This window comes from Lissotriton helveticus, chromosome 9 (genome assembly GCF_964261635.1).
Source record: "Lissotriton helveticus chromosome 9, aLisHel1.1, whole genome shotgun sequence".
Taxonomy (NCBI): domain Eukaryota; kingdom Metazoa; phylum Chordata; class Amphibia; order Caudata; family Salamandridae; genus Lissotriton; species Lissotriton helveticus.
This window is the reverse complement of record NC_136070.1, coordinates 1,016,204,496-1,016,229,938: the sequence shown is the minus strand read 5'-3', so window position 1 is coordinate 1,016,229,938 and position 25,443 is coordinate 1,016,204,496. Positions and strand designations below refer to the sequence as shown.

Here is a 25,443-nt window from a genome sequence, read left to right as displayed (position 1 = left end):
CTCATTTAAAAAGTTTTACCTACAATAGTCTTTTATTTTCTGGGACCTTCCTTCATACGATAACCGTAAAAAGGTGTCATTGACACTGTTTTATCTTAGAGAAGCAGGAGAGCGCTGTACGTCAACGATTCAAAATTGCGAAGCAGAATTGATTAACAAAATTTTACATCACTCAATTGCATTACAGGTATTAACAATATGATTCCCGGGGATTTAAAGGGATTTGTGTAGAATCACTCGTTTTAAGGGCTATCTGTCAAAGCCTGCATTATCAGCAGCCAGGTCCCTAGGGCCTTAAGACACCAATTTAAGCCACCGGATGACCTGAACAGCCATTATCACACTTTGCAGTTCCTTCGAGGCGCTTTGAGACGCTACAAAGCACATATATTTTTTATTTTTTTTAAATAGCAGCTTAAATGAAGACACCTGCAGGAATTACTGAGCATGGAGAATTAAATGGCGTGAACAAAATGACGATAGTAGAGTGTGCACATAGGTGTTTTTAAACGAGCTCTTGGTTTACTAAGTTGCAAATAGAGTGAAAACAGAAAATCTCTACTTTTGGACATTCCCTGGTCTGTCATTCTGCCATCTGTTACAGGAAAAAGCGGTCCTGCTTTTCTCCACATTTACCATTGTTATGCCAACTTTCACCACTCATCACCTGTATGTTTTTTTGTCTCCACCCACTTTAATGGCAACTACAGTCCAATTTTCCACTCTTAAAGTCAGTGTGGTACTGGAAATTTAAAACATACCTGACAAAAGTGTTCAAATCAGACTAGCAATGCAGGACACCAAGAAGAGACTGGAGGGTATATTTACAAGCTCCTATTGCCCAGCGAACGTCACTTTTTCAGACGTTCCTGTGGCGATAGGGGCATCGCCTTATTTACAAGGCAGCATTAAGCCACTTCATGTGGCTTAACGCTGCCTTTTAAATAAGGCCCCGTTTCACGCTATACTTAACGTGAAAGGGGAGGGCAATGAGTGTTGCTGTGGGCGTTCCACTGCAACACCCATTGATTCTGACTCTGCCCCTATTTAGGGAGGCGTAAATAGGAGGTAGTGCCAGAATTAAGACCAGGGAAACCCTGGTCTTACACTGGCGCAACGAGTAGAAATGTCCTTATTTTTGCTGTTTCAATGCAGCACACGTGAAAACAGCAAAAGGCCAATGATTGTTTATGTACAGGAAGGTCCCCCTTCCTGCACATAAACAATCATTTTTTTTAAATGCTGTTTTGCAACTTCTATGTGTTCTGCATTAAGCAGCACACATACAAGTTACAAAAAAGCAAATAAAGATTGCTTATGTGCAGGAAGGGGGACCTCTTCCCCTGCACGCAGACACCCTTGCACTATGGTACAAGGGAGCGCGCGTTGGCGCTAGGCTGCTATGTGTTTTGCCATCACAGGGGGAAGCGCAGGGCTGCACCGTATTCTTGTAAATATGGTGCAGCCCTGCGTTTCTGAAGTGGCGGAGTGAGGCGTCAATCTGCCACTTCCCTTGTACATATGCCTCTAGTTCTTTGGGGGTATTATTGGGTTATTATTGCCCATCGTGCTCTGAGAGTAGCACGAGAGTGTGATACGTTTCAGTTAGATTTATCTAAATAATAATGTGGAGACTCTGTAAGCTTCTTAACTACTACTTTTATTTTGTACACAATCATCTTGGGTGATATTAAACTTTTTAAAAATGAATATTGCCAGGCACATCATCTGTGTTTTTCCTTTGTGTCAAAGACTAAAACAAAAGGTAGAACATCCACATAAAAGAAATATGGAATATCCCTTGCCTGTAATGTAAAATAAAATGATGGTCAGGGTTGCATGTGCATTGTGGTTATTATTTAACATGATGCAATCCCGTGCAGAGGGGATGTTGCTTGATTCACATGAATAGGGAGATGATGTGGCTTAGCAGTTAGAGCTGCTGACCTTAGAGCATGGGTACCAAGGTCTGAATCCTCAACCTTGGCACTAGGCCCAGCATTCTGTGATTCTGAGCAAATCACTTAATCTCCCTGAGCCTAAAAAAATGTAATGTGTGAAATGTATTTGTGTAATCCCCACATATTGTCTCCTAACTCCCCATGTAGTGCTCTGTCACTTCCTAGCTAGGTTCGTGCTACAAAAATACCAGTACATACAAAAAGGGCCTTATAAGATTAATTGATGAGGGTGGTCGACGTGTTTAATGAGTTTATTTGACGAGGATCACTGGGGAGTGATTTCGGGCCTCAACTGTAATGACCTCTGTGTGACCTTGAATGGCACCGATTTCTACCAGTTCATTTGCACGATTGTCATAGAAACACTGGGGCAGATTTGTCAATCTTTTACGCAGCGCAATGCAGCAAGTCACCTCGCTGCGTGAAAGGGAAGAGACAGGAATGTGCCATATTTAACATTATATGGCTTATTCCTAACCTTCTCTAATGTTGGTGAACTTTTGTCCACCTAGCCCCAATGCAGGTACCCTTGCATCATGTTGCAAAGGTCCCTACATTGTAAGCAGGATAGTTTTTGTGCAGAAAGATATCCTTCCTGGACAAAAACAATCCTGAGAGGCATTTTCCTCCTTCTATGTGTGCTGGAGGAGAAATAAAGACATTTCTCTTCGTTACACCTCACTAAGGGAAGTGTAGCCTTTTGATGCACTCCCAGATCTACCACAGAACGCCTCCCTGAGGAAAGGTAACGCAGCAATTTGCGCTGCCCTGCATTACTCTTGATTTATCAACCCAAGCAGGGCCACACAAGGTGGCCTTGCGTGGCTTGATAAATCTCACTTAGGTTTTGCGTTGCTCTGGTACCCCCCTTGCGTGGCGCAAAGGTGACGCAAAACCTTGATAAATATGGGGACTTCTGATTGCCACAGTATGGAAGGATCCTGAACCACCAACATACTATCAGTGGCCAAACCGATTCATTTTTATCGGGAAACAAGACATTGATTTATATAAATGTAAAGGTTTAAAAACTAGGAAAAAAGGTATGAAGGTCTGGAAGCCACTTATTGTCTGGATGGAGGAACGAAATAGAAAGGGGTTGGGTAAAGGAATAGATTGTATCATGATTGTAGGGAAGTACAACTCAATGATAGGATCAGAAAGATATGCTTTCTTTTGCTCTTCTTGCTTATTTGATTTTCTTGTATTTGTGCTTATCTTATTTTTTTGTATTTGTCCTCAACTTACCTATTGTATAATTTGGCATTTTTAAAGTACGCTAATCCATCATGTCTGATTTCAATAAAAAAAATTTTTTAAAAAAAGATAAATATGGGTCCCTGTGCTGAAGTTCCATTGTTTGGCAATGATGATTTAATCAGCGAAAGAGTAATTGTGGAGGTACAAACAGAGGCTACTTATTGTTCAGGTTTAAGTCTGGGTACCATATAAGTGTCTTCTTCCACGTAACACAAAGTAAACACACTTGACCAGTCGTGCCAGAATTTTTCAGCTTACCTCATTCACCCATCGAACCGGCAAGATGGTACCAGGACTTGAACTCTCACTGCTGAAACATGCAATGATTTGCTGGTCACAAACTTGAATCCCGACATGGTCAACTCAGACTTACATCCTACTGAGGACAGTAAATTGAGTACCATTAAATTAGTTAATGGTAACAGCACTTGGTAATGGAAGAAGTGCAATATGAACAGGAGAACAAGCAGGAATGGTACACCCACAGCTCATCCACTCCACAATACAGAAACGTGCATCGTTATCCATACACAGGGCAAGAGGATATAACACTAAATCATGTGGTTTACTTTTCAGACTATTGAAGGAATTCCTTGGATCCAATTACTTTTACAAAGTTGTCTCCCATTTGCTCTGCATCTATAAGCAAACCTCCAGGACGACCTTTATGAAGCATGCATGAACACTGCATGGATTTTCAAATCTCCAAGCAAAATATAATTGTTCCTGTTTGAGTGCTCCTCCGATGCCCAAAAAGTATTTGTGGGCTTTTTGCAGCTTTTTGATGCCACTAACAGAGTGTGGCCTAAGGCTCCTTCCATCCCTCACTTTATACATGCGCTAACCCAAGAATCATACCTCTAGTTTATTTGCAGGGTGTCACTCGCCTTCTAATAAAACCTCAAGGGGCTTGCTTCCCATGCCCTTTTTTGCAAAGCACTTAAGACCTGGCTTTTTCAGGAAGCTTACCAATAACCTGCTCCCACTCCTCTTCTGACCAAACAGTCTTACCATCTTTAGCGCCTTGATGCCTTCGGGTTTAGTTGCGTTCTATAAATTCATTTTCAATTCAATTCAATTCAAAGCAGAGTTTTTTCAAATATCTCAATCTAGAGTAGTTGTGAAAGTAGGGCCTCTTGAGCCATTGCAGTTATGCAAAAACACGCTTTAGATACATTGCTGAAAATAAATGCCTATTTTTAGCTCCTGGTATTTTTCACTGTTATGTACATATGCTTCTCCACACCTCAGTTTTGCTAGCATTATTTGAGAAGAAACTCTGAAACAAATAATACACATGCTCAGAATGGTCTTATACATGAAACCGTGCCTAATTTAGTAGGTTTTTTATATTTTTTATTCAAATTCATTATTTTGTTAAAATGTGGTGACAGTTGCTGTATTAATCCATACTGCTTTGCTCTGATAGGTTATAACCGAGTACAGCAATAAAGGCAGGTTTTGATGTGCCTACTACACTGTAGTGCATATGCTGTTTCTTTACTGTGCAGTGCACAAAAAGAGACCTGACCTCCTTATTGGTTGGGGGATAAACAAGGACTGTTTAAAAAAAAAAAATGTATTCTGTGTGAATATCAAACGCGCTTTAAACAGGAGAGATAACAGTAGATTTGAGTTAATATTTTTTCCTCACTAATGAATGGAAATCAGGGTTAGAGGCGGCTGCTGTTCACCACAGGGCACTGGGGACACTCGAGCGTGGCAGGTGGCTCGCCAGCAAAACCATCAATGCACAGATCAGAAGAAATCAGATTGTTGGAACCAACCCAAAGTTAGGTAATTAGCCTGTCTGACTCATGTAACTCGGTGAACCCTTGTCTCCTCTGCTGTCAGAGCAGGGACTTCTCTGTGCGGCGAGACAGATCATTCTGACAGTGACAGCTTGGAGAAAATAGAAGTGATGGTTAAAATTCTTGCAATAATTTCAGACACTGGTATTAGTCGATGTTGGATTCCAGCACGTTACCACTGGAAGAGAGTGATTTAAGTACTCCAGCCATCACTTTTTTTTAGTTTTTCTCACTGAGATATACTATGTGAAGTTCAAGAGTGCAGCTCTCACTGTCCATAATGACTCAATCTGCACCTCACTTATGGGCCCAGAAATTATTAAACCATTCAGGGGTTTGTAGCTTATTGATGTTATACTCTCCAAGACTCTTGTGGTTCTGGGTGGACTTTGGCGAGGAAACCCATGATATGTGGGGAGGTGTTAGAGTATGGTTAATGTTGAGTATGAGATAATGTACAGTGCATGAGTGTATGCTAAGGAATAAAGAAGTATTTGAATGCAGCTACTGAGTGGCGTATTTCATTTGCATGCTCCAGGGTTCAGGAAGACGCTATATCTGGCGAAGAGTAGTGGAAACGTGCCCCGAAGAAGACAAGACTGCTCTCCCTGAGAGGTTGCAATGTGAGGGCAAACTGCTTGAGTGTGCCATGTGTGCCGCAAATCTATGTAACTGCAAATAAAACAATTGCTGGAAGGAATGCTGACCAATGTCAAACGTTCGCCCCAGTACAGAGATCTGGGCATAAATCCATAATTTGTTTGCTCACCATGCTATTCCAGTTTGGGCCCAACCATATGAAAATCAGTCATGACCCTGCTTCCCTTGGGAACAATCCAGCCTGAACTGCCAGGCCAGGTCCTTCCTGGACCGGAAACGAGCATTCTGGGACCAGTTTTGGGGTATCACCTCTCATCAGCCAGGCTTGCTTCATTCCAGTGCATGGAGAGTACTCGACCCACAACTGGGCATACTTGTCCCACTCGGGGTGACAAATGCAAAAAGAACAATTGATGGACGGAATTCTGGACAATGTCAAACATTTACCCACAGTACAGACATCTGCCCCTGAATCCATATCTTTTTGCTCACCATGCCATTTCAGTTTGGACCTACCTATATGCAAATCAGTCTTGACCCTGATCCCCATGGGAACATTCCAGTCCAAACTGCCAGGCCAGGTCCTCCCTGGACTGAAAACAAGCATCCTGGGACTGGCTCTAGGGTATCACCTCTCATCAGCCAGGCTAGCTTGAATTCAGTGTCATGGAGATGATGGGACCCAAGTTGGGGCATGCCCGTCCCACTCGAGGTGACAAATGCAAAAAGAAAAATTGATGGACGGAATGCTGAACAATGTCAAACTTTCACATCGAGATCTGGGCCTAAAGCCATTGTTTTGTTGCTCACCATGCCATTTTAGTTTGAACCCAGCCATATGTAAATAAGTCCCGACCCTGACCCTCATGGGAACAGTCCAGCTGGGTCCAAACTGGGGTGGCATTGAGAGCAAAAATATTTTTAATAAAACCCAGATCTATGACTCGAGGTGAATGTTTGCATTGTTCTACATTCCGTCCATCATCTGTTCTTTGTGCTTTTATTGCCCTAAGTGTAAAGGGTCTCATGCTTACTGAGCCTATCGATTCAAGCTAGCCTAGCTGATATGGGGTGATTAGCCAAAACTGTCTCAGGATGCTTGTTTCCAGTCCAGGGAGGACCTGGCTTGGTAGTTCGGCTGGACTGTTCTCAAGAAGAGCAGGGTCAAGAGTGATTTGCATATGGCTGGGTCTAAACTGAGGTGCCAAGGTGAGCAAAAAAGTCATGGATTCAACCCAGATCTGTGACTGGGGGTGAATGTTTGCATTGTTCAGCCTTCCACTCATCATCTCTTCTTTTTGCTTTCAAATGAATGCAAAGCAATCTTTGACTGGTACATACAAAGTCACGGCCTGCTTCAGCCCATACATGGCAAAAGAAGAAAGTGCTGGCCCTACAGAGGAGGACATTCATAACACACTCTTAAACCACGGTAGAAGTGATTGATGGAAACGCTGATCTACATCCAGAATACGGAAAAATTACTCAGCTGAAGCAGAAAGAGAATGGCAGCGACACCCAGGTTCAAAAACCAGAGAATTTACTCACCGTCAAAGACAAGTGAAGCATTCTATGACCTCAGATCGGGCGTGGTGACCCTAGTTCAAGCACAAGGGTTGTGCTTGCAGAACTTGCCGAGTACAGTGAAAGCTGTCTGAACAGCATGGGCTTTCAATGGTAGAAAAGGAGAGTGCAAAATACAATAGAGCTGTGTTCCTGAAGCCATCACTGCTCTTCAACACTTCTAAGAAACAGAACATTGATACCAGGTGGGCTGCGTGGATCAAAACATTTGATGACTTCATAGATGCACTAGACGAAGAAGATGAAAAGAAGATAATCAAATACATGAAAACCTTGCAGGCGATGGAGTGAAAGAAGTAGTATAGAAAGTTTCACTGACTGATGCAATATCATACCAGAAAGTAAAAGAAGCGTTGGAGGCCAAGTTCAACCCAATGCCAAATGTCGACTATGAAAGATATATCTTCAACCAAGCATGACAACAGGTTGGTGAAAAAATAGGCAAATGTGTTGAAAGACTTGATAACCTCATTAATCATTGCAAATTCTGTGATTTCACAGATGAAGAAGCCATGCGCCTCAGAGTCATTAAAGGCTGCCTTTCAGATTTGTTTTGAAGGTGCATGTTAAAAGAAACACACAGCTTGGAGAAAATGTTGATGGCTGCAAGAACAGAAGTACAAGCAGACCGACAAGCTGCTGAAATGGAAGCAGGAACTGCCCACAGTGAATTGACTTTGGCTGCGAAAAGCAAGCACAAGCAAAAGCAAAATGCATGTAAGTTGACGTTTTTGAGGAAATCAAAGTTATGTTTCCAAAGTGGATTTTTGTTTCCTCATGAAGGTGAATGTCCAGCCATTGGGCACATCTGCAAATAATTATTTCATAACTGTGTGCTGAGCTAAAGAAAAATCATCTGTCACAATGGAAAGATAAGATAGACTCAAGAACATTCCAGAAGCACTCTTGCCACAGCCACAAAACCAAAAGACAACATCAGCAATGACAAGTAGAAACCAGGCAAGATCAATCGCTGTCAAGCTCATCGTACAAAGGCTCTTCGACAACACTGCTGAGTTTCAGTGAAGTGTGTGCTGATGATATCTACCAAAGAACGGCGTGCACATGTGGAGTTATCTGCCTGTAAGTTAAATTTCAGCTCAAAGTCAGCTTATCAAATGAAGCGACAAACGTCATTTGGACACTATCCCAAAATTACATAGAAAGTGAACAATCACCCCATAACTTTTATCATACACAGGGGTGCGTCTATAAATATCAAGCGAGTGGAAAAATTTAACAGCGTCGCCTAACTTCATCAGGCACAAAGGTGTATACTTGGGCAGCTTCTGAGTCACTCCAAAGCCAAGGATTGTTCATAGAGACAATGAAACACCTAAAGGAGTCAATGCGAGTCACCATTCATGTTCTACAAGGGACTTCGTCAAGTGCCTGCTTGCTCAGTTTTGCCACTGCCGATGACATGGGCTTGATATTCCTCAACTGCAGCCTCTGTGCTCAGTCTGGGATAACCAGCTAGTTCCCATTGTTGTTTCATGGCCTGGGAAAACTCAAGAAAATGAAAGGATAGCTTGACATCAATGAAGACATTCGCCCTGTGGCTCAGCGACATCATAGACTTGCTTCCCATTTACAAGTAGCTGTAGAGAAAGAGTTGAAAGCACTTTTAAAACATGGCACCAATGAGCGTTCCACAGGCTCTACACCATGGGTTTCACCCATAGTAGTTGTACCGAAAAAGGAAAGTCGCGAAACAGTGCACATTTGCATTGTATGAGCCAGGCAAACAAAGCCATTGAGAGTGAGATACACCCTGGTCCACACATCGTCGACATGATCATGCAATTGAAAGGAGTCAAAGTGTTTTCCTGTCTTGACCTGAACAAAGGATATCATCTACTCGAGCTGGAGGAGAACTGCACGTTTCTTACTAACTTTTTGACTCATGTTGTTTTGTTCAGCTATAAAAAGACTGGGTTTTAGAGTATTTTTGCCTGCAGAGATATTTCAGGACTTTAATTGCAGAGTAAATCAACCTGTTGCTCAAGCTTTCAATTACAGTGTTGACATACAGCTTTTTGGGAGCAAACAAGAAGAACACAACAAAGCCCTTAACCAAGTCTGCTAGCTGCTTGCTGATGCAGGTCTCACTCTGACCGCTGCGAAGTGTAACTTTCACAAAATTAAACTCAACCTTTCTTGTGCATATTTTCTGATGGGAGAATTACTCCAACCCAGACAAGGTGCAAACATTGTCACCCACTTGCCCACTCCCCAAGATGTTACCATGCTGTGATCCTTTCTAGGCATGGCAAGTTCAATACCAACACAAGAAAATTGCACTGTTTGCCACTGGAGTACCTTTCGCCACATATAAAAAAATTACTCATGCTCCTTGGTCCTACTAATCTGCAATACAATCGCTAAATATTTTAATGATACAATTGTCACTAAATTAAATGCCATCTCACCACCTCTTAATCCATTAGGCCTCTTAATATGATATACCCACCTCCTCAGATTTTCCCCAGTTGTGTCCCAAGTGCCAAGTAAACTAACTAATAGCATTAAAGGCACTCACAATATGCCCAGACGTTTTCCTCTACCCCTCGGCACAAATCTCCCTTTTCTTTTGCTCTGGCACCACATTTTATTCCAGTGCCATATAGAGGATGCATCAACTTCAAAACCTGCAGTCTCACTGTCATGCTACCTTGATGAAATTCAAATAATATGCAATAGATTTGCTTTACCTCAATGGCTTGATTATATATATCTGTAACATTTTCTAAACATATCTGCCAGGTTCTAGTTAGTTCTTGTAATGTAAGACCTACTTCCAAGTCAAGCCAACTAAAAGAAGAGAACATTACTCCACACCTCACAATGGAAGCGGGACAAAATCATATATATTTCTCATTCATTTTGCTTCACTACACACCAAGGTGCAGTAACAGAAAGCTTTTTCTATAGCGCTTCCTGCCCATGAGTAGGCAGAAGTGTGTGTTTGTCATGTGGTCTGTGGCAGTAGTATTTTCACGTTGTGCTTGAGAACCAGAGTTGAGCTCTTATCGTGGATTTTGTTGCTGTAACTTAGCATGTGCAAAACAACAGTTGATGGACAGAATGCAGAACAATGTCATACATTCACCCCAGTACAGAGATCTGGGCCTAAATCCATCGTTTGTTTGCACTCCACACCACCCCAGTTCAGACATGGCCATATGCAAATCAGCCTTGACCCTGTGCCTCATAGGAACAGTCCAGCCCGAACTACCAAGCCATGTCTTTCCTGGACCGGAATCAAGCATCCAAGGACCGGTTTCTGGCTGTCAGCCGTCTTCAGCCAGGATAGCTTGACTCCAGTGGTGTGGAGAGCATGGGACTCACGTCTTAGCATGTAGCAGATTCTCAAACCACCATAGTGTGCCGCACTATATCATAACTGTTTTCACGGTCATCCAGTGAAGAGCTGATATCACACAGTAAGGCTAGGGTGAGCTGGAAGCCCCAGCCCAGAGTGGGTTTTCAGCTTAATTGTGATGCCTTTAAATCTGTTAGGGCATTTCAGACCTCCTCTGGACAGTGAAGACAGCATCAACAGCCTTTGTTTTTTTTGTGAAGGCTGTGGGAATCGCTGTTCAGACAGCATTGGGACGAATCCCATTTCCATGGCTCTGCACCCTTACTTTTACCCTCAAATGTTTCCAGACCGTTACATGTCCTACCCCCTCCAGGTCTCACTTTCTCTCTGACACCACAGAGGAAGGCAAGAAAGATGTGAGATATTATCTGGCTTGTATGGTGAGGTTCAGAGTGATGTTTATATCTCTCTTGATTCAGAATTTGGTTTTGGATTACAACAATGAACCACAAAATTCTTTGTAGTGGTTTGTGTTGGTAATGTGACCCATTGGAAAGGAGACTGCAGGTTTGTACTGGCACTTTGTCTAAGAGTTACTGTCGAGTTAAAAAAAAGCCACTCCGCGAGATAAGAAGATAGCATAAATAGAGACCTCCGAGTGTGACTGTGCATGGTGTCACAGTCCTGTATGCACACAAGACGGAGCAAGTGACAAATGACAGCACATGTGGAGAGATTCTGAACCACTGACCTGAAAAGACAGGAAGGAGATGCTTTGTTTAGATTGTGAGAGCACATTTTAGGATACTACGCTATTGAGAGCATGGTCAGAAGCATGGACAGCGCTCTCTGCGTGAGCAATGCAAAGATACTTAGGGCCTGATAGTGAGTTTGGCAGTGCAGTGGAGGGACAGCTATGCTGCCAGATCGCCAAACCGGTGCACACCACATATTATGACTTTTCAAGTCACTGGCAGGCGGTTGTTTGGCATTCCCAAGGTGGTACCTATGAAATAGGCACCCCAATGGGAACATCAAAGACAGTGCCTGGTGTAGTCCATGCCATGCAGGTACTGGGGTGCATACACAAAGGGGGGCACAACATGTGTCTCCCTGCATGTACCCCATGGCCCAGAGGCAACAGGAGGCCCAGTGGGGCCCCTACTGTTTCCTCTCCGCTACAGTTTTCATGGAGGAGGAAACACTATGAAAACCATGACAGAGAGGAAACTTTCAACATGATTGGTGGAACCGCAGCGGTCCCGCCAAGTATATTGTGGCCTCAAGACCATTGCGCCACGGCGGTTGAAGCGGCGCAATTGTGGTCCAACCCTCCTACTTGTAATAGGGTAGTCGAAAACCACCTCTGCTGCGCCCCTGCGAGTCTGGTGGTCCATGGACCACAAGACTCGTAATCAGTCCCTTAATCTTACAGTTCCTTTCTATCCCTATAGAGATGGTATGAGATCAGAAAGACTTTGCCCTATGACTAAGAACATCATTGCTAGTGAGCAGGTGTCATGCACTTTGAAGAGAAGGCTGTTTCCATATTATTTCAGTAACCAACATGCAGGTTGGGATAGAATCTAAGACAGAAAACCCACAAGATGCAGAAATACATCTTATACAACAGAGCCAATTTAGGGGGTCATTTCACTGGCACATGCAAGTAAACAAGTCTAATTACCCAGAATTATAGGATCATGTGGACCTCCTTAGTTCAAACCTATATTCTTTCTTTGTTGTTACTGCACCGTATGTGTGGTGCTGTTGTAAAAAAAATGATTGTGTTCCTGTACCATCGCAAGACACAAGAACAAGAGAGTGAGGGCTTAAACAACACAAAACATTGTTTGCTTGTTTAGAATAGATATCTGTTGTCAGGCACTGCTAATACCACCCTACCATTAGTACAAGAGATATTAGTAGCAGCATACCAGAAAAAAAGTAATTGTAGCATCCCCGGTAATAAGTATGTCAGACTTATACATGGCTGCTGGAATGATTAGATTCTGCAACCATGACTTTTTCAGAATAATTATGGATTGACCACTTTCACTGCATAATAAACATTCTGGTGCATAATTACAACGGCAGCTCCTCCGCTATGGCTGAGGATCACCAAACCCCCTACTAGCAGCCGTTTTATTTTGGCTATCAGAACCGAGGCTTGGGGGCGGGGCCAGAGATGACAGGCTTGTGGAGGAGTTTTTGCACTGTGGTCAGTGTGCTGAAGGTTTGGCCGGCCGTCTCAGGACAGCCAAACCATCATGCGTGTCGCGCCCCCCATTTAAGGAAGACACAGGAGCCGCGCTGATGGTGGGAGACACTTCTTTATTCCTCCGTGTCTACATCCCAACTGCCCCTCGGTCCTTGTCCCTCCCATTCCTGTTCCTCCTACCTAGCTCCACCCCCCAACCACTAGACTGCATCACGACACGACATCTCCCCCCTTGTTAACAAACAAAGTTGATTCTCAAAAGCGTCTATAGTTCCTTGGTCAGCTGCACAGGGCTGCGGCCCGCCTGTTTGAGTCATGAAACACATCTCCATTACAGACTCAAGCTCGGTCTGTTTCTCAGGTGTCAGCAGGGTGCAGTCTGTTGGGGATACTTCATTGTGTCCTTCTGGCTGTCTTGACAGGAGTGTCGCTTCTTGTGATGTGGCTGTTGATGGCTCCGCTAGACGTCGGCTGTCCGTTTTCTTTTGTAGTTCTTGTTTAAGTGGCAATTGATCTCTTACACGTGTGTCCGTTGTTTTAGTTTTCTTCCGAGCGCCTGCATGCACTTCTATTTCTCGTTGTCTTATTCGGTCAGGGGCCTCCCTGTCCTCCTGTCCGTGGACAGGCATACTAGATAACCCAGGTGTACGTTTCCCTTCTGACTGATGATAGTGACCTCTTTTTCCCAACGGGTTGGCCCCTCTGGGTAGGGTGACTGGGTGGTCCCTTCCCGCCCAGTGGGTACAGTCACCGGCATCTGTGCTTTTTTGTGTCCCTTTTGTGTAAGCCTTGCTGACCCCTTCAGCGGTGACGGTATATTCTTCACGTCATGATGTTCCTGGGGCTGGCGTGGCATGTTGTCTTGTGGAGAGTTCAGGCATTGCCGGTTGTTGGCCTGAGGTGTGTTGTCTCGGACAGGAACGACGGTCTTTGCTCCCCCTGTGTTTTCAAGTGGTGGACACCGTGACCGTTGTCGGTACCAGGATTCTGTTGATTTAAGTGATTGTCCGGACATGCTTTCTGAATCGGTCGATGACGCACTCCTAGAGTCGACGCTGTCGAGGAGATACTCCTCTGGGTGCATCTCTTGAAGCGATGACACATTCTTTTGTGTTATTGTTGTGACGGGTTTGTTTGCTAGCCCCGTATTTACTTCCTTGGTTTGGTCTTGAGATAATGTTCGACTCTTCTCTGTTTTCTCCTGATCACAGATGGCTTGAGTGTATGCGTCTTGAGTTATTCGAGGGTATGTGTCTCTTGGTTTCTGGGGATGGCGTGGCTTGTCCCCTCGCCTGTGTTTGGTCCTTTCCTCATAACCGTTGAGTCGACTGTCGTCGGTCTCTTCTGTGCGATCTGTGTCTCTGCTTGATGGTTCTCCAGTGTAGTCGTCGGTCTCCTCTGTGCGATCTGTGTCTCTGCTTGATGGTTCTCCAGAGTAGTATGTTAGTTTCCGAATATAACGTGACTTGTCCCCTCGCCGGTGTTTGGTATTTTCATCATGACCATTGAGTAGACTGGTCTCGGCTTCCTCTGTGTGGTCTGTGTCACTGTTTGATATGTCTCCAAAGTAGTGTGTTGAGCGACTTCTCAGTGTTATATCAATCCGGTTGTTCCTGGTTGTCCCAGTCCTTCGTATGCCCTTATCCATTGTCCTTTGTGTTGGTGACTCAGGGAGTTCCCTGTCACTTCGTCTTTCATGGTATCTTGTCTCTGGTCCGCCTTCGCCCTTCCTCTATCGGGTTTTGTTTGTCTCCTGGGCCTTCCTCGCGGACATGGAGGATGTCTCCTTTCTTCTCTTTTTGTTTCCTGCTTCCCTGTCACTTTGTCTCTGTCTCTCATGACATCTTGCCTCTAGTCCGCTTTCCCTGTCACTTTGTCTCTGTCTCTCATGACATCTTGCCTCTAGTCCGCTTTCGCTCTCCCTCTCTCAGGTTTTGTTTGACTCCTGAGCTTTCCTCGCGGACATGGAGAATGACTCTTTTCTTCTCTTATTGTTTCCTGCGTCCTGGTGGAATTCTTTGGACGCTTCCCTCGCTGTGGCTCGCTCTCCAATTTCGGCTCTCCTGATGATCTCTTTTAGCGAGAACCGCCCTTGAATGATTTTGCGCTTGCTGCCAGGTTTTGAACAGCCTTCAATCACCCGCAGTCGGATTGCATCTTCATTTGTGAAGGTGTCGAAGTGGCAACATTTCACTAGACGTTGCAGCCGGGTAATGAAACTTGGTAAGGATTCTAAAGGTTCCTGCCGTGCTGTGTTGAAAGCAATGCGTTCACGATCCGCGTTTTCCATTGCGTAGAAATGAGCGAGCAGCGTCTCTCTGAGTTCCTTGTATGTCTCTGTGTCTTTTGTTAAAAATGTTTTGATTAGGCGTCGGCCTTCGTGACCCACCAGCTGAAGCAATAGTAGTCGACGTTTGCTGTCCCTTCGCTCGCCGATCATTACGAGGAATTCGTCCAACGACTCCAGCCACCTTGACCATTCGGGACCTAAACAGTGGCCGCTGGTCTGTGCCATTGGAGGAGGTATTCCGATGCAGGGGTTGGGTTTATGCGTGTCTTTCCTCACAGGCATGATGGTAGGATGCGCAAGCTTCAGTTAGAAGAGCTTGGTTTCTTGAGGTCAGCTTGGTCGTCACTCACCCGTTGGCGATACGGTTCTTTGTTCGTAATTGTTGCGTTTGATTCAACTGTTGTTTTTACTTGTGCTTCTTTTCTTATTCTATCTCTTGTATTTACGCAGGCTTATTTCATTGTTTGTTTGTCGTGCATTTACCAATGCTTGTTGTATGTGTTTATTATGTTGAAATTTGTATTTGCTCGTGCTTGTTGCATTTAAGGCTTGCATTTGCCTGGGTTTGTTGCTTCGCAATTTGCCTTGTCTCGTGCTTGTTGTGTTCCTACTTGTGTTTGCTTATGCTTGTTGACTTCAGAGGATTGTATTTACTCATGCTTGTTGGCAAGTTTTCCAGTTGCCTGATTTCAGCATGGCCGCCCTATGTTTTTGATAGGGAGTGTCTGTGGCAGCCTGACTTCAAGATGGCCGCCCCTTTGAGATCTCGTCTTTCGCGAGATTTGGCTCTTTCCCTATGCTGCAGGCATTCGGCATCCATTCACAACGCTCACCAGGTGCGGGGCTCCTTCCTGAGCGCAAAGGCTGCTAAGGTCTCCACGACTGTGGCAAATGGCACAAGGATGTCTGGGGTGAGCTCCCTGTGTCACGTCTGATAACTCACGCGTCAGGGTGAGTTCCTCTTTCTTCCGCGCGCGATATCGCGCTTCTTCAGCGTTATATGTGAGAAGAGTGCGTGTAAAGCTGATTGTTTGCTGGCAGAACTCACTCTCTCATTCACAATCGGTGTATCCGCTCGTTGCGTGCTTCCCGGTTTTCGCGCCGTTTCTGCGCTTATTTTCAACTTTGGCCTCTTCTGGATAATTGAGGCGTCGCACGCCGGGCATCTTCTACACTTAGGCAGGCAGCTTGGTGGAGTCCGCCAGATACCGCTTTCGGCAGCAATCAGAGGCAGCGTGTGAGCCCTTCGATTTTCGCGCTCCACACGCGCCACTCTGGCACAGGCTGCAGGCTCTCTGTATAAGGCTGCAGGCTCTCTGTTTACGGCTGCAGGCTCTCTTGTTTACGGCCGCTTACAGGCGGCAGGGGTTTGCGCGATGTGGGTGCCTGAATGACCATCCCACCCTCGTCGCCAGTGTCGCGCCCCCCATTTAAGGAAGACACAGGAGCCGCGCTGATGGTGGGAGACACTTCTTTATTCCTCCGTGTCTACATCCCAACTGCCCCTCGGTCCTTGTCCCTCCTATTCCTGTTCCTCCTACCTAGCTCCGCCCCCCAACCACTAGACTGCATCACGACACGACAATGCGCACTGAGGCTCTCTCCAACCCCAGCTGCGTTGCTGGGTTGGAGAGAGCAGGCAGAGGATCCCAGTCTTCCCTGAAGCGCAAATCCACGGCGCTCAGTTCAATTCTGATGCTGCTTTCACGCAGCGTCAGGATTGGCTGTAGGGGATTCTGGGAGTCTGTGCCTGCAGTGCACAGAGCCAGATTGGAGCATTGGAGCCAGATCAGAGTGTGGATGGAGGAAAGTTAATTTGTAATTTTTATTTTGTTTTATTCTGTTGTCCATTCCCAGTTTCCTCCTCCCCCCACCCTGCCACTTTGCCCAGATACCGGCATCTTCTGCATAATTAGAACATTTCAAGCAAAACATTTTTTTATAACACAAGCCGATCAAAGTTTAGCAGAAAGACAGCAACGCATGTGATGCCGCACAGTGGCAGAAGTTTAGCAAAGGTTAACTGTTCACCTTTCAGTTGCTGATTGCTGTTAAAGTTTTAAACCGGTACTAATTAGGGGGGGTGAAATTCGCCTCAGCTGCTTTTGCATAATAATTAACATTTCTGGAAAATTAAGATAAATTACGCAAAATGAAAATGTGACATCTAGCTTTATATTTTATCATGAAATCCACCCTCATATACCTTTTTGTTGCGAGGTGCAACACAGTGTGAAAAACACAAGTGGTGTGAGGAACAGCTGCTTGTGCTTTTTACCAGTAGCGTTATACCCATGTGCTTGCAGTAAAGTTTTGTGGCAAACTTGATTAGGCAATGTGGTGTAATGGCTGTCTTGCTCCCATATGGGCTGCTGCCAAAGAAACAAGCATTTGCAATGCAATAGGTCTCGTATTTGCGAGATTTTGAGAGCTACTGGCATTCTAAATGACAATGCCTTCAATTTATGTGTTTTGACAACCTGCAAGCGGTGCATAAAACACGCCCTTTCTACCTGTAGTCCTTGTTGACTTAACCCCTTCCCCTTCTTTCTGTGCTGTACCTGCTCTGTGTGTGAGGGAAGCTTGCACTGCTGCTGCCTGTGCTGTACCTGCTCTGTGTGTGAGGGAAGCTTGCACTGCTGCTGCCTGTGCTGTACCTGCTCTGTGTGTGAGGGAAGCTTGCACTGCTGCCGCCTGTGCTGTACCTGTTCTGTGTGTGAGGGAAGCTTGCACTGCTGCCGCCTGTGCTGTACCTGCTCTGTGTGTGAGGGAAGCTTGCACTGCTGCCGCCTGTGCTGTACCTGCTCTGTGTGTGAGGGAAGCTTGCACTGCTGCTGCCTGTGCTGTCCCTGCTCTGTGTGTGAGGAAGCTTGCACTGCTGCCGCCTGTGCTGTACCTGTTCCGTGTGTGAGGGAAGCTTGCACTGCTGCCGCCTGTGCTGTACTTGCTCTGAGTGTGAGGGAAGCTTGCACTGCTGCCGCCTGTGCTCTACCTGCTCTGTGTGTGTGGGAAGCTTGCACTGCTGCCGCCTGTGCTCTACCTGTTCCGTGTGTGAGGGAAGCTTGCACTGCTGCCGCCTGTGCTGTACCTGTTCCGTGTGTGAGGGAAGCTTGCACTGCTGCCGTCTGTGCTCTACCAGTTCTGTGTGTGAGGGAAGCTTGCACTGCTGCTGCCTGTGCTTTACCTGTTCTATGTGTGAGGGAAGTTTGCACTGTTGCTGTCTGTGCTGTACCTGCTCTGTGTGTGAGGGAAGCTTGCACTGCTGCTGCCTGTGCTGTCCCTGCTCTGTGTGTGAGGAAGCTTGCACTGCTGCCGCCTGTGCTGTACCTGTTCCGTGTGTGAGGGAAGCTTGCACTGCTGCCGCCTGTGCTGTACTTGCTCTGAGTGTGAGGGAAGCTTGTACTGCTGCCGCCTGTGCTCTACCTGCTCTGTGTGTGTGGGAAGCTTGCACTGCTGCCGCCTGTGCTCTACCTGTTCCGTGTGTGAGGGAAGCTTGCACTGCTGCCGCCTGTGCTGTACCTGTTCCGTGTGTGAGGGAAGCTTGCACTGCTGCCGCCTGTGCTCTACCAGTTTTGTGTGTGAGGGAAGCTTGCACTGCTGCTGCCTGTGCTTTACCTGTTCTATGTGTGAGGGAAGTTTGCACTGTTGCTGTCTGTGCTGTACCTGCTCTGTGTGTGAGGGAAGCTTGCACTGCTGCCGGTGCTGTACCTGTTCTGTGTGTGAGGGAAGTTTGCACTGCTACTGCCTGTGCTGTACCTTTTCTGTGTGTGAGGGAAGCTTGCAATGCTGCTGCCTGTGCTGCACTGCTGCCGCCTGTGCTGTACCTGCTCTGTGTGTGAGGGAAGCTTGCACTGCTGCCGCCTGTGCTGTACCTGTTCTGTGTGTGAGGGAAGCTTGCACTGCTGCCGCCTGTGCTGTACCTGCTCTGTGTGTGAGGGAAGCTTGCACTGCTGCCGCCTGTGCTGTACCTACTCTGTGTGTGAGGGAAGCTTGCACTGCTGCTGTCCCTGCTCTGTGTGTGAGGAAGCTTGCACTGCTGCCGCCTGTTCTGTACCTGCTCCGTGTGTGAGGGAAGCTTGCACTGTAGCTGCCTGTGCTGTACGTGCTCTGTGTGTGAGGGAAGCTTGCACTGTTGCTGCCTGTGCTGTACCTGCTCTGTGTGTGAGGGAAGCTTGCACTGTTGCTGCCTGTGCTGTACCTGCTCTGTGTGTGAGGGAAGCTTGCACTGTTGCTGCCTGTGCTGTACCTGCTCCGTGTGTGAGGGAAGCTTGCACTGTAGCTGCGTGTGCTGTACCTGCTCTGTGTGTGAGGGAAGCTTGCACTGCTCCTCCCTGTGGGGACACAAGAGGTGCGGGGAGGGAGTGCTTGTGGGGGGGGGGGGTCCGGTGAGTTGATTGAAGGAATGATGAATTTGCGACACCATGCAAATGACATTAGCTATTCCGGCTCCTCTGACTGTCATTGTGTGTCCTGCTGATGTAGTAATTGTGCTGACGGCAGAATGTTTGCGTTGGTTAAGGCTGGGTATAGCTGAACGCTATGTTCTGGGTCAGTTTTGAATGAATTTATCGATCTTCCTTCTTTTATGAATTACGTGGTAGCACGAGCTGTTTAAAAATTCGAGGGTGACAGTGACTGCTTAGGAACGTGCATATCAACAGATTAATAAAGTTTATTTAAATAAAGAAGCACATTGAACATTTTAAGATGAATGCAAACGTCTGGGATGCAGTCTCACAGTCAGAGGCGAAGGTAGGAGGCAGCGGGAAAAAGAAGTCCAGGTCTGTCTGAGAACAGGATATATTACACGGGCCTGACCACGGGCAATGAATTAGAACAAAAGTCAGTTTTCTACCAGGGGTGCCCAGGAAGAGAGGGATAGAAAAGGAGATGAGGGATTCAGGGAAGAGGGGAAAAGCGAACGAGGAAGTAAAATGGAGCAAGGAAGAGGAGAGCAAAAAAAGAGAAGAGAGATCAAGGGACGCATAATGTTGACTAACAGAGCGACAGCGAAAATGAGAATCATAAAGGGGGCGTCAATTTAAAGCAATTAAGCCAAGAAGACTAACTTTGAGCAAGAAAGACGAACAGAAAAAGGCGCGAGAGACAGAAAGGTAACTGTTTAGTGAGAAAAGCATTAAAAGAGAACTCCTGTGGCCACGTTTGTTTAGAGGATAACTCGTAATTTAATTAAAAGTGCCGTGCAATTAATAAATAGGGTATGTTCTCGGCCCTAATGTCCAATCATAGTATTCTGTAAATCTTTACAGGTTTTACATGTTGCTACCGATTGCCAATTAAAGATCAGAGTGCTCTGGGGATGGATGAAAGCATGTGTGATTCACTGTGCTTCCGTTGTATCGCATCATTTAGCTGCATTCACAAATGCTTTTATGCTGGACCTGTTGGCTTTACCAAGACTGGTAAAAAGTAGCAAATACGTTTGTTTTATGTATAGACAGCATAAAGGAGGTAACAAACTGAATGAAACAAACAGTGTGATGACAATGTACTTTTCTGGCCTGGGGGAAGCTGGCTGGGGAGGGGGAGGAGAAATGCAAGGAAGTTAGGGGAGGAGAAGCCGAGAAGCCGCAGAGCACACGCTGGGCGAAGCCCTTTGATGTGCTGTGCGGCCGCGATGCGCGCTCTGTGCTGGGGGAGGGCCATTAGGAACAGGAACAGATGGCCATGAAAGTGTATGGGCCAAATGCGCGTGCCTGTACGTGCACTCAAAGAAAACGCCACGGAAGAAAGTGGTGGTTTGACTATCCGATGGAGCACATGAATTCTCCCCCATTTCCCATTGCTTCGCAATGGAAAAGGACGAGACCTAAAAAACACACCATAAGGTATCTAGGGCCATATTATCAAGAACAGCGTTAAAATGATTGCCGCTTTAGCAGCAGGAAACTGCCGCTAAAGTGGCAATAATGGGCTTGATAATATGCCCTTGTGAATTCCCATAGAAGCCCAGGTTCACACCAGAACCTTGGCTTCTATGGGAATTCACAAGGGCATATTATCAAGCCCATTATCGCCACTTTAGAAGCAGTTTCCTGCCGCTAAAGCAGCGATAATGTTAACGTCGTTCTTGATAATATGCCCCCTAGTTATCTAAGACACTTTTACAGCATTACAATGTTATGTGTGTGCCCCTGAAAGTTCAAGGTAAGCCAACTGGATAAATAAACAAAATTATCACCGCTGGTGAGGGCAAGCACTTTTCTGTAGAAGCACATCACTTCTGCCCAATAAAAACATGTGCTCCTAGCTTCCAACATGTGGAGGGAGCTAAAGCCCCTCTCTAGTTTTACTCGCATAATTGTCTGGCGCCATCTGCGCTATCAACCCAGACCATGAAAATGTACCATAAAATTCCTGAAATAACATGAATTATACAGGTGTGATTAAAATTTTGCTAGGCTTAGTACTGATGTGATAAAAATTTGCCCTGATTGGATTAATGTAAGTTTAAAGGATAGAATAGAGAATTAATATTGTTTACTTGATTACAAAGTGAGCAAGCCTGAACAACGTTTATGGCTGTATTTTCTAGTAGTGCATCACAAATTAAATCCACAAAATTTAGTATTTTGAGTAGGATTGTGTATACTGAATTTAAGAATTACCCATGGCACATACAATTGCTATAGATTTTAAAATATGGAAAAAACTATCTATTTCATGTGTCCATAGAATAGATACTTGTTCTCAAAACTAAACACAGGAAAACATATGCACTTATGCTGGCTTTCCTTTGAAGCTATGTGTTCATTTTGGTATTTACTTTATAATCTTTTTCAAACATTGCTTCTCTTTAATAAAGTGATTCCCACATTTCCCCTTTATGCTTTTTTTCGGCAGGGAAGGGATAACTTGCCCTTTTTTTGTTGTTTTTGTTTCTATAAAATTGGGCCTTATGTACAAATCTATTTTGCAACCATAAATACTCCTTTTTGCTAAATCTGAGCCTTATCAAGGCTACAGTTGTTGTTACTACCTGTATTGGATACTGCAGGAGGCCCAAAGAGGAGGGGCCGAAATCCGCCATTCATTGATGCCACAGGTTGGGATGTAAAGCTCTTGGTGCGGGACATCTGAGGGCGAAACCCGGGCCAAGGCCTGGCCCGTCAGCGCCTGTCCGTGGACGACTGTGACAGGACCAGCCCCCCTCTGACATTTGGTCCATCAGCCTTTGTTTAAGGCATCAGGAGTCCATCATTATGGGCAAGAGGAAAGCAAGTTCTGTTATGAAGGCCCCCTTGGACAAGGATAGAATGGCCCCTAGAACAGCAAGGGCAAGTCATACATCCTAACATACTTGTCTTCAGCTGTCTGTATGCTCTCTGAAGAAATTGTTAATGTTGAGGAGGTTTTCACCTCTCACGACCTGGTTCACAGCTGTATTTGCTCAGTGAGCCCCCAAAAATGCTGCCACCCATGACCTAGGCTGCAATAGGGTTGCAAGCAGTAATACAACGGCCTCTGCTTTCACTGGAGCTGGCCTCACAGGCTCCCAAGAAGAAAAAGATGGAGAAGAATGATTAAAGACCAAGAGATCTTTCCCAGTGTGATGCTGCGGGACACCCCAATAAAGGAAAGGATCAGGCCAGGGGGCTTGTTAGCATGCAAACCCTTCTCAAGGGTTTTTATTTGATGATCGAGAAGATGGTAATAAAGCTTATTGAGCCCACTACATTACGTCTGGACAAGATTGAGCCATCGGTAAAGATCATATAGGGGTGTGCCACATAATCCATCTATATCACTGTTAGCCTCAGTAGGAGGGCAAACCTACATGCTGAGCTAACAGGACTCAGTCTCCACTCAGGGGCCTTTAAGATCTGCGGCTGCCTCTATATCTAACCTAGCTCATGGCCAGCAAAAGATGATCTCTAAGGAGGTTGACAAGCCATCAGCAATGGGCATAAGGAATGTGGGGGCAGACGTTAATGGCCCAAGCTTATGCTGCAAGGCATTCAAGCTTATCCTCATTCCCTGACAATTAGAACAAAGCCACCACTATGTCCAGGTCTCCAAAAGTCACTATCAACTTGCCTCTGGAGGCCACCCCTTATTTTGTGGTATTGAGTAAAATTCCTCCATCACATTCTGACTCATTAGAGAACTATACGCAACTTAAGAACAAGATGATTCACAGGTTGGGGGCACATACTCCCATGGGTGTGCATCTTGGCACTTGGATTAACCTGATCAGATGAGTGCACTGGATCGGAAGTGCTCCAAAGCCCTTTTCAGGAGACTGTGTGATCGTCAACCTTATTAGATCTGATGTAGCGAGATGCATTCTTGCCTCAATTAGGTCAGACATATGAACAGTAATCTCTGCTCGGTCCTTATGACTCTTTTATAGACCAGATCAAGTGCTGCACAATCAAAGCCACATGCCTACTCAGCGTCTCCCCATTCCCCATTCATAATATGGAGTCATTGGCACCATTTATGTTGGAAACCTTCAGCAGATTCTTGCCGCTTATCCCCTTGGCCACGTGTGATTGACTGAATCAGCCTGACTCCTGTCACAGCCCCTCACATGGTATTTGTATTCATCTTCAGTGGTCATAACCAATTAGGCTTCTGAAGGTATTAGACTCGTCATTTGGAATATAGCAGGTCTTGGACCCAAACTCAGTGGCTCAGTATGGACCAATCACGTGAAACAGTTTCTGGTGATATGTTTGCAGGAATCTTGGGCCGTAACTAGTTGTCGCTTGGAGGGGTAGAAGGCTTTTTCCATCTTAGCAGGTGAATCTCGAAGGGGTTGGGCCAGGGAGGTATTTACTGTTTTTTTTATATCTTTTGTTCTTCAAGGGGATGTAGAGGTTCTTGACATACAGTCCCCCACATTACACGCTTTTTTGACTCTCTTTTGTAGGGGGCATCCAAAAACACCTGGAGGGGACCAAGTGGGATGTCGCGAATATCATATTAGTGGAAGACTTTAACTGCAACCTGTGCGAAGACCCTACTGTTTTGTCCTTTAAGCCTCATAGCTGCTTATCGCCAGAGGGTCTACATTTGGACCATTCTATGGAAGGAAACATATTAAATTCCATTCTTAACATGTATTATCAAGTTTTTTCACTGAATAAACTTGTGCACTCTAAAGAGGGGGTGAGCTGATCCCGCCTTTTACTGGTAGAGGGAATGCCTAAACCATAGATTTTATTTTTGTACCCTATTTATTTCCTCTCAGATTTTAGATGTTTTGTATTGCAGCTCCCACAGTGATCCCATCCCTAATTGTATCTCTCTCTATTGTGGCGAGGCAATCAAGCAGAACCCTGGGAGATCTAGGGATGTTTGGAAGCCCATCAGCCAAGGTAGAAGACTTTGGTGGTCACTGGTATCCCCGGGACATTTTAAACATACACTCTCTATTAAATGTATGAATGAGATGGCAACTTGTGTAGATGGCACATCTTGTTCTCGAATGATTTTGAGTGTCTTCTCCCATATTGCACATGTAGTCTCTGAGTCTCTTAGTTGTCCCGTGGACCCTAAACCTCTGTTGGTCTGAAATGATTCGATAAAGGGTGCCCACAAGCCTCGAGGGACCTAAAAAAGTTTCTTAAGGTGATTCCTAGAGATGTCACTTTTGTGGTACAATGTCGCCACAACTATGAAGCTAAAGTGAGCAGGCACAAAAATAAGATAAGGGTACATGGGATAATTTGCTTGATCCTGGATTTTTAAAGAACAGTGCTAAGTTTCAGGATATCATCAATCAGTCATTTTTTGCACATGCTTATGCCCCTTCTTTAGTGCATCATATCGATGTGGTTAGCTCGGTTTCTTATTTTGAGGGGGTTTATAATGGGGGGAAAGAATTAATTAATAATGTGGTATGGCAGCCGATCGTCGGGTCCTCCCTTCTCATATTCACCCTGGATGAGGTAAAAAGGGAAATTTTGGGATTGTCTAAAAATAAGGCGCCATGACCTGATGAACTCCCTCCTGATCTCTATCTGGGTGACACAGAAACATGGGCCCTCGTCCTAACAAACATTTTTAATGCCTCTGTTAAGGAAGGACCTCCCTCCTCCTGGGCTTCTTGAGTCATCGTCCCAGTACAAAGGGGAACAGGGATAGTCCCAAGAGATACAGGCCTATTTACCTGATTGACTCTGATTCACTACGTTGTTAAAGTTATGTGTGGGATCATATTGGATAGATTATCAGCTAGGACCCTGGACCGCAACATATTATCTGATCTCCAATATGGCTTCAGACTGGGTAGGTCACCACTGACCAGTGTCTGAACCTATATTTGATTTTGAACAAATCATCAGTGGCTCAAAAGGGATGTATTCAGCTGACCTTCATGGATTTAACTATGGCTATTGTCTGCGTAAACTTTGTAAAGCTGT

General features: G+C 45.4%; 1 protein-coding gene across 1 annotated transcript in view; it reads right to left on the bottom strand.

The window, feature by feature from the left end:
- LRFN1 (leucine rich repeat and fibronectin type III domain containing 1) overlaps positions 1-25,443 on the bottom strand; it is an 805,820-nt gene that overhangs the window by 176,568 nt on the left and 603,809 nt on the right. The window lies entirely within an intron of this gene.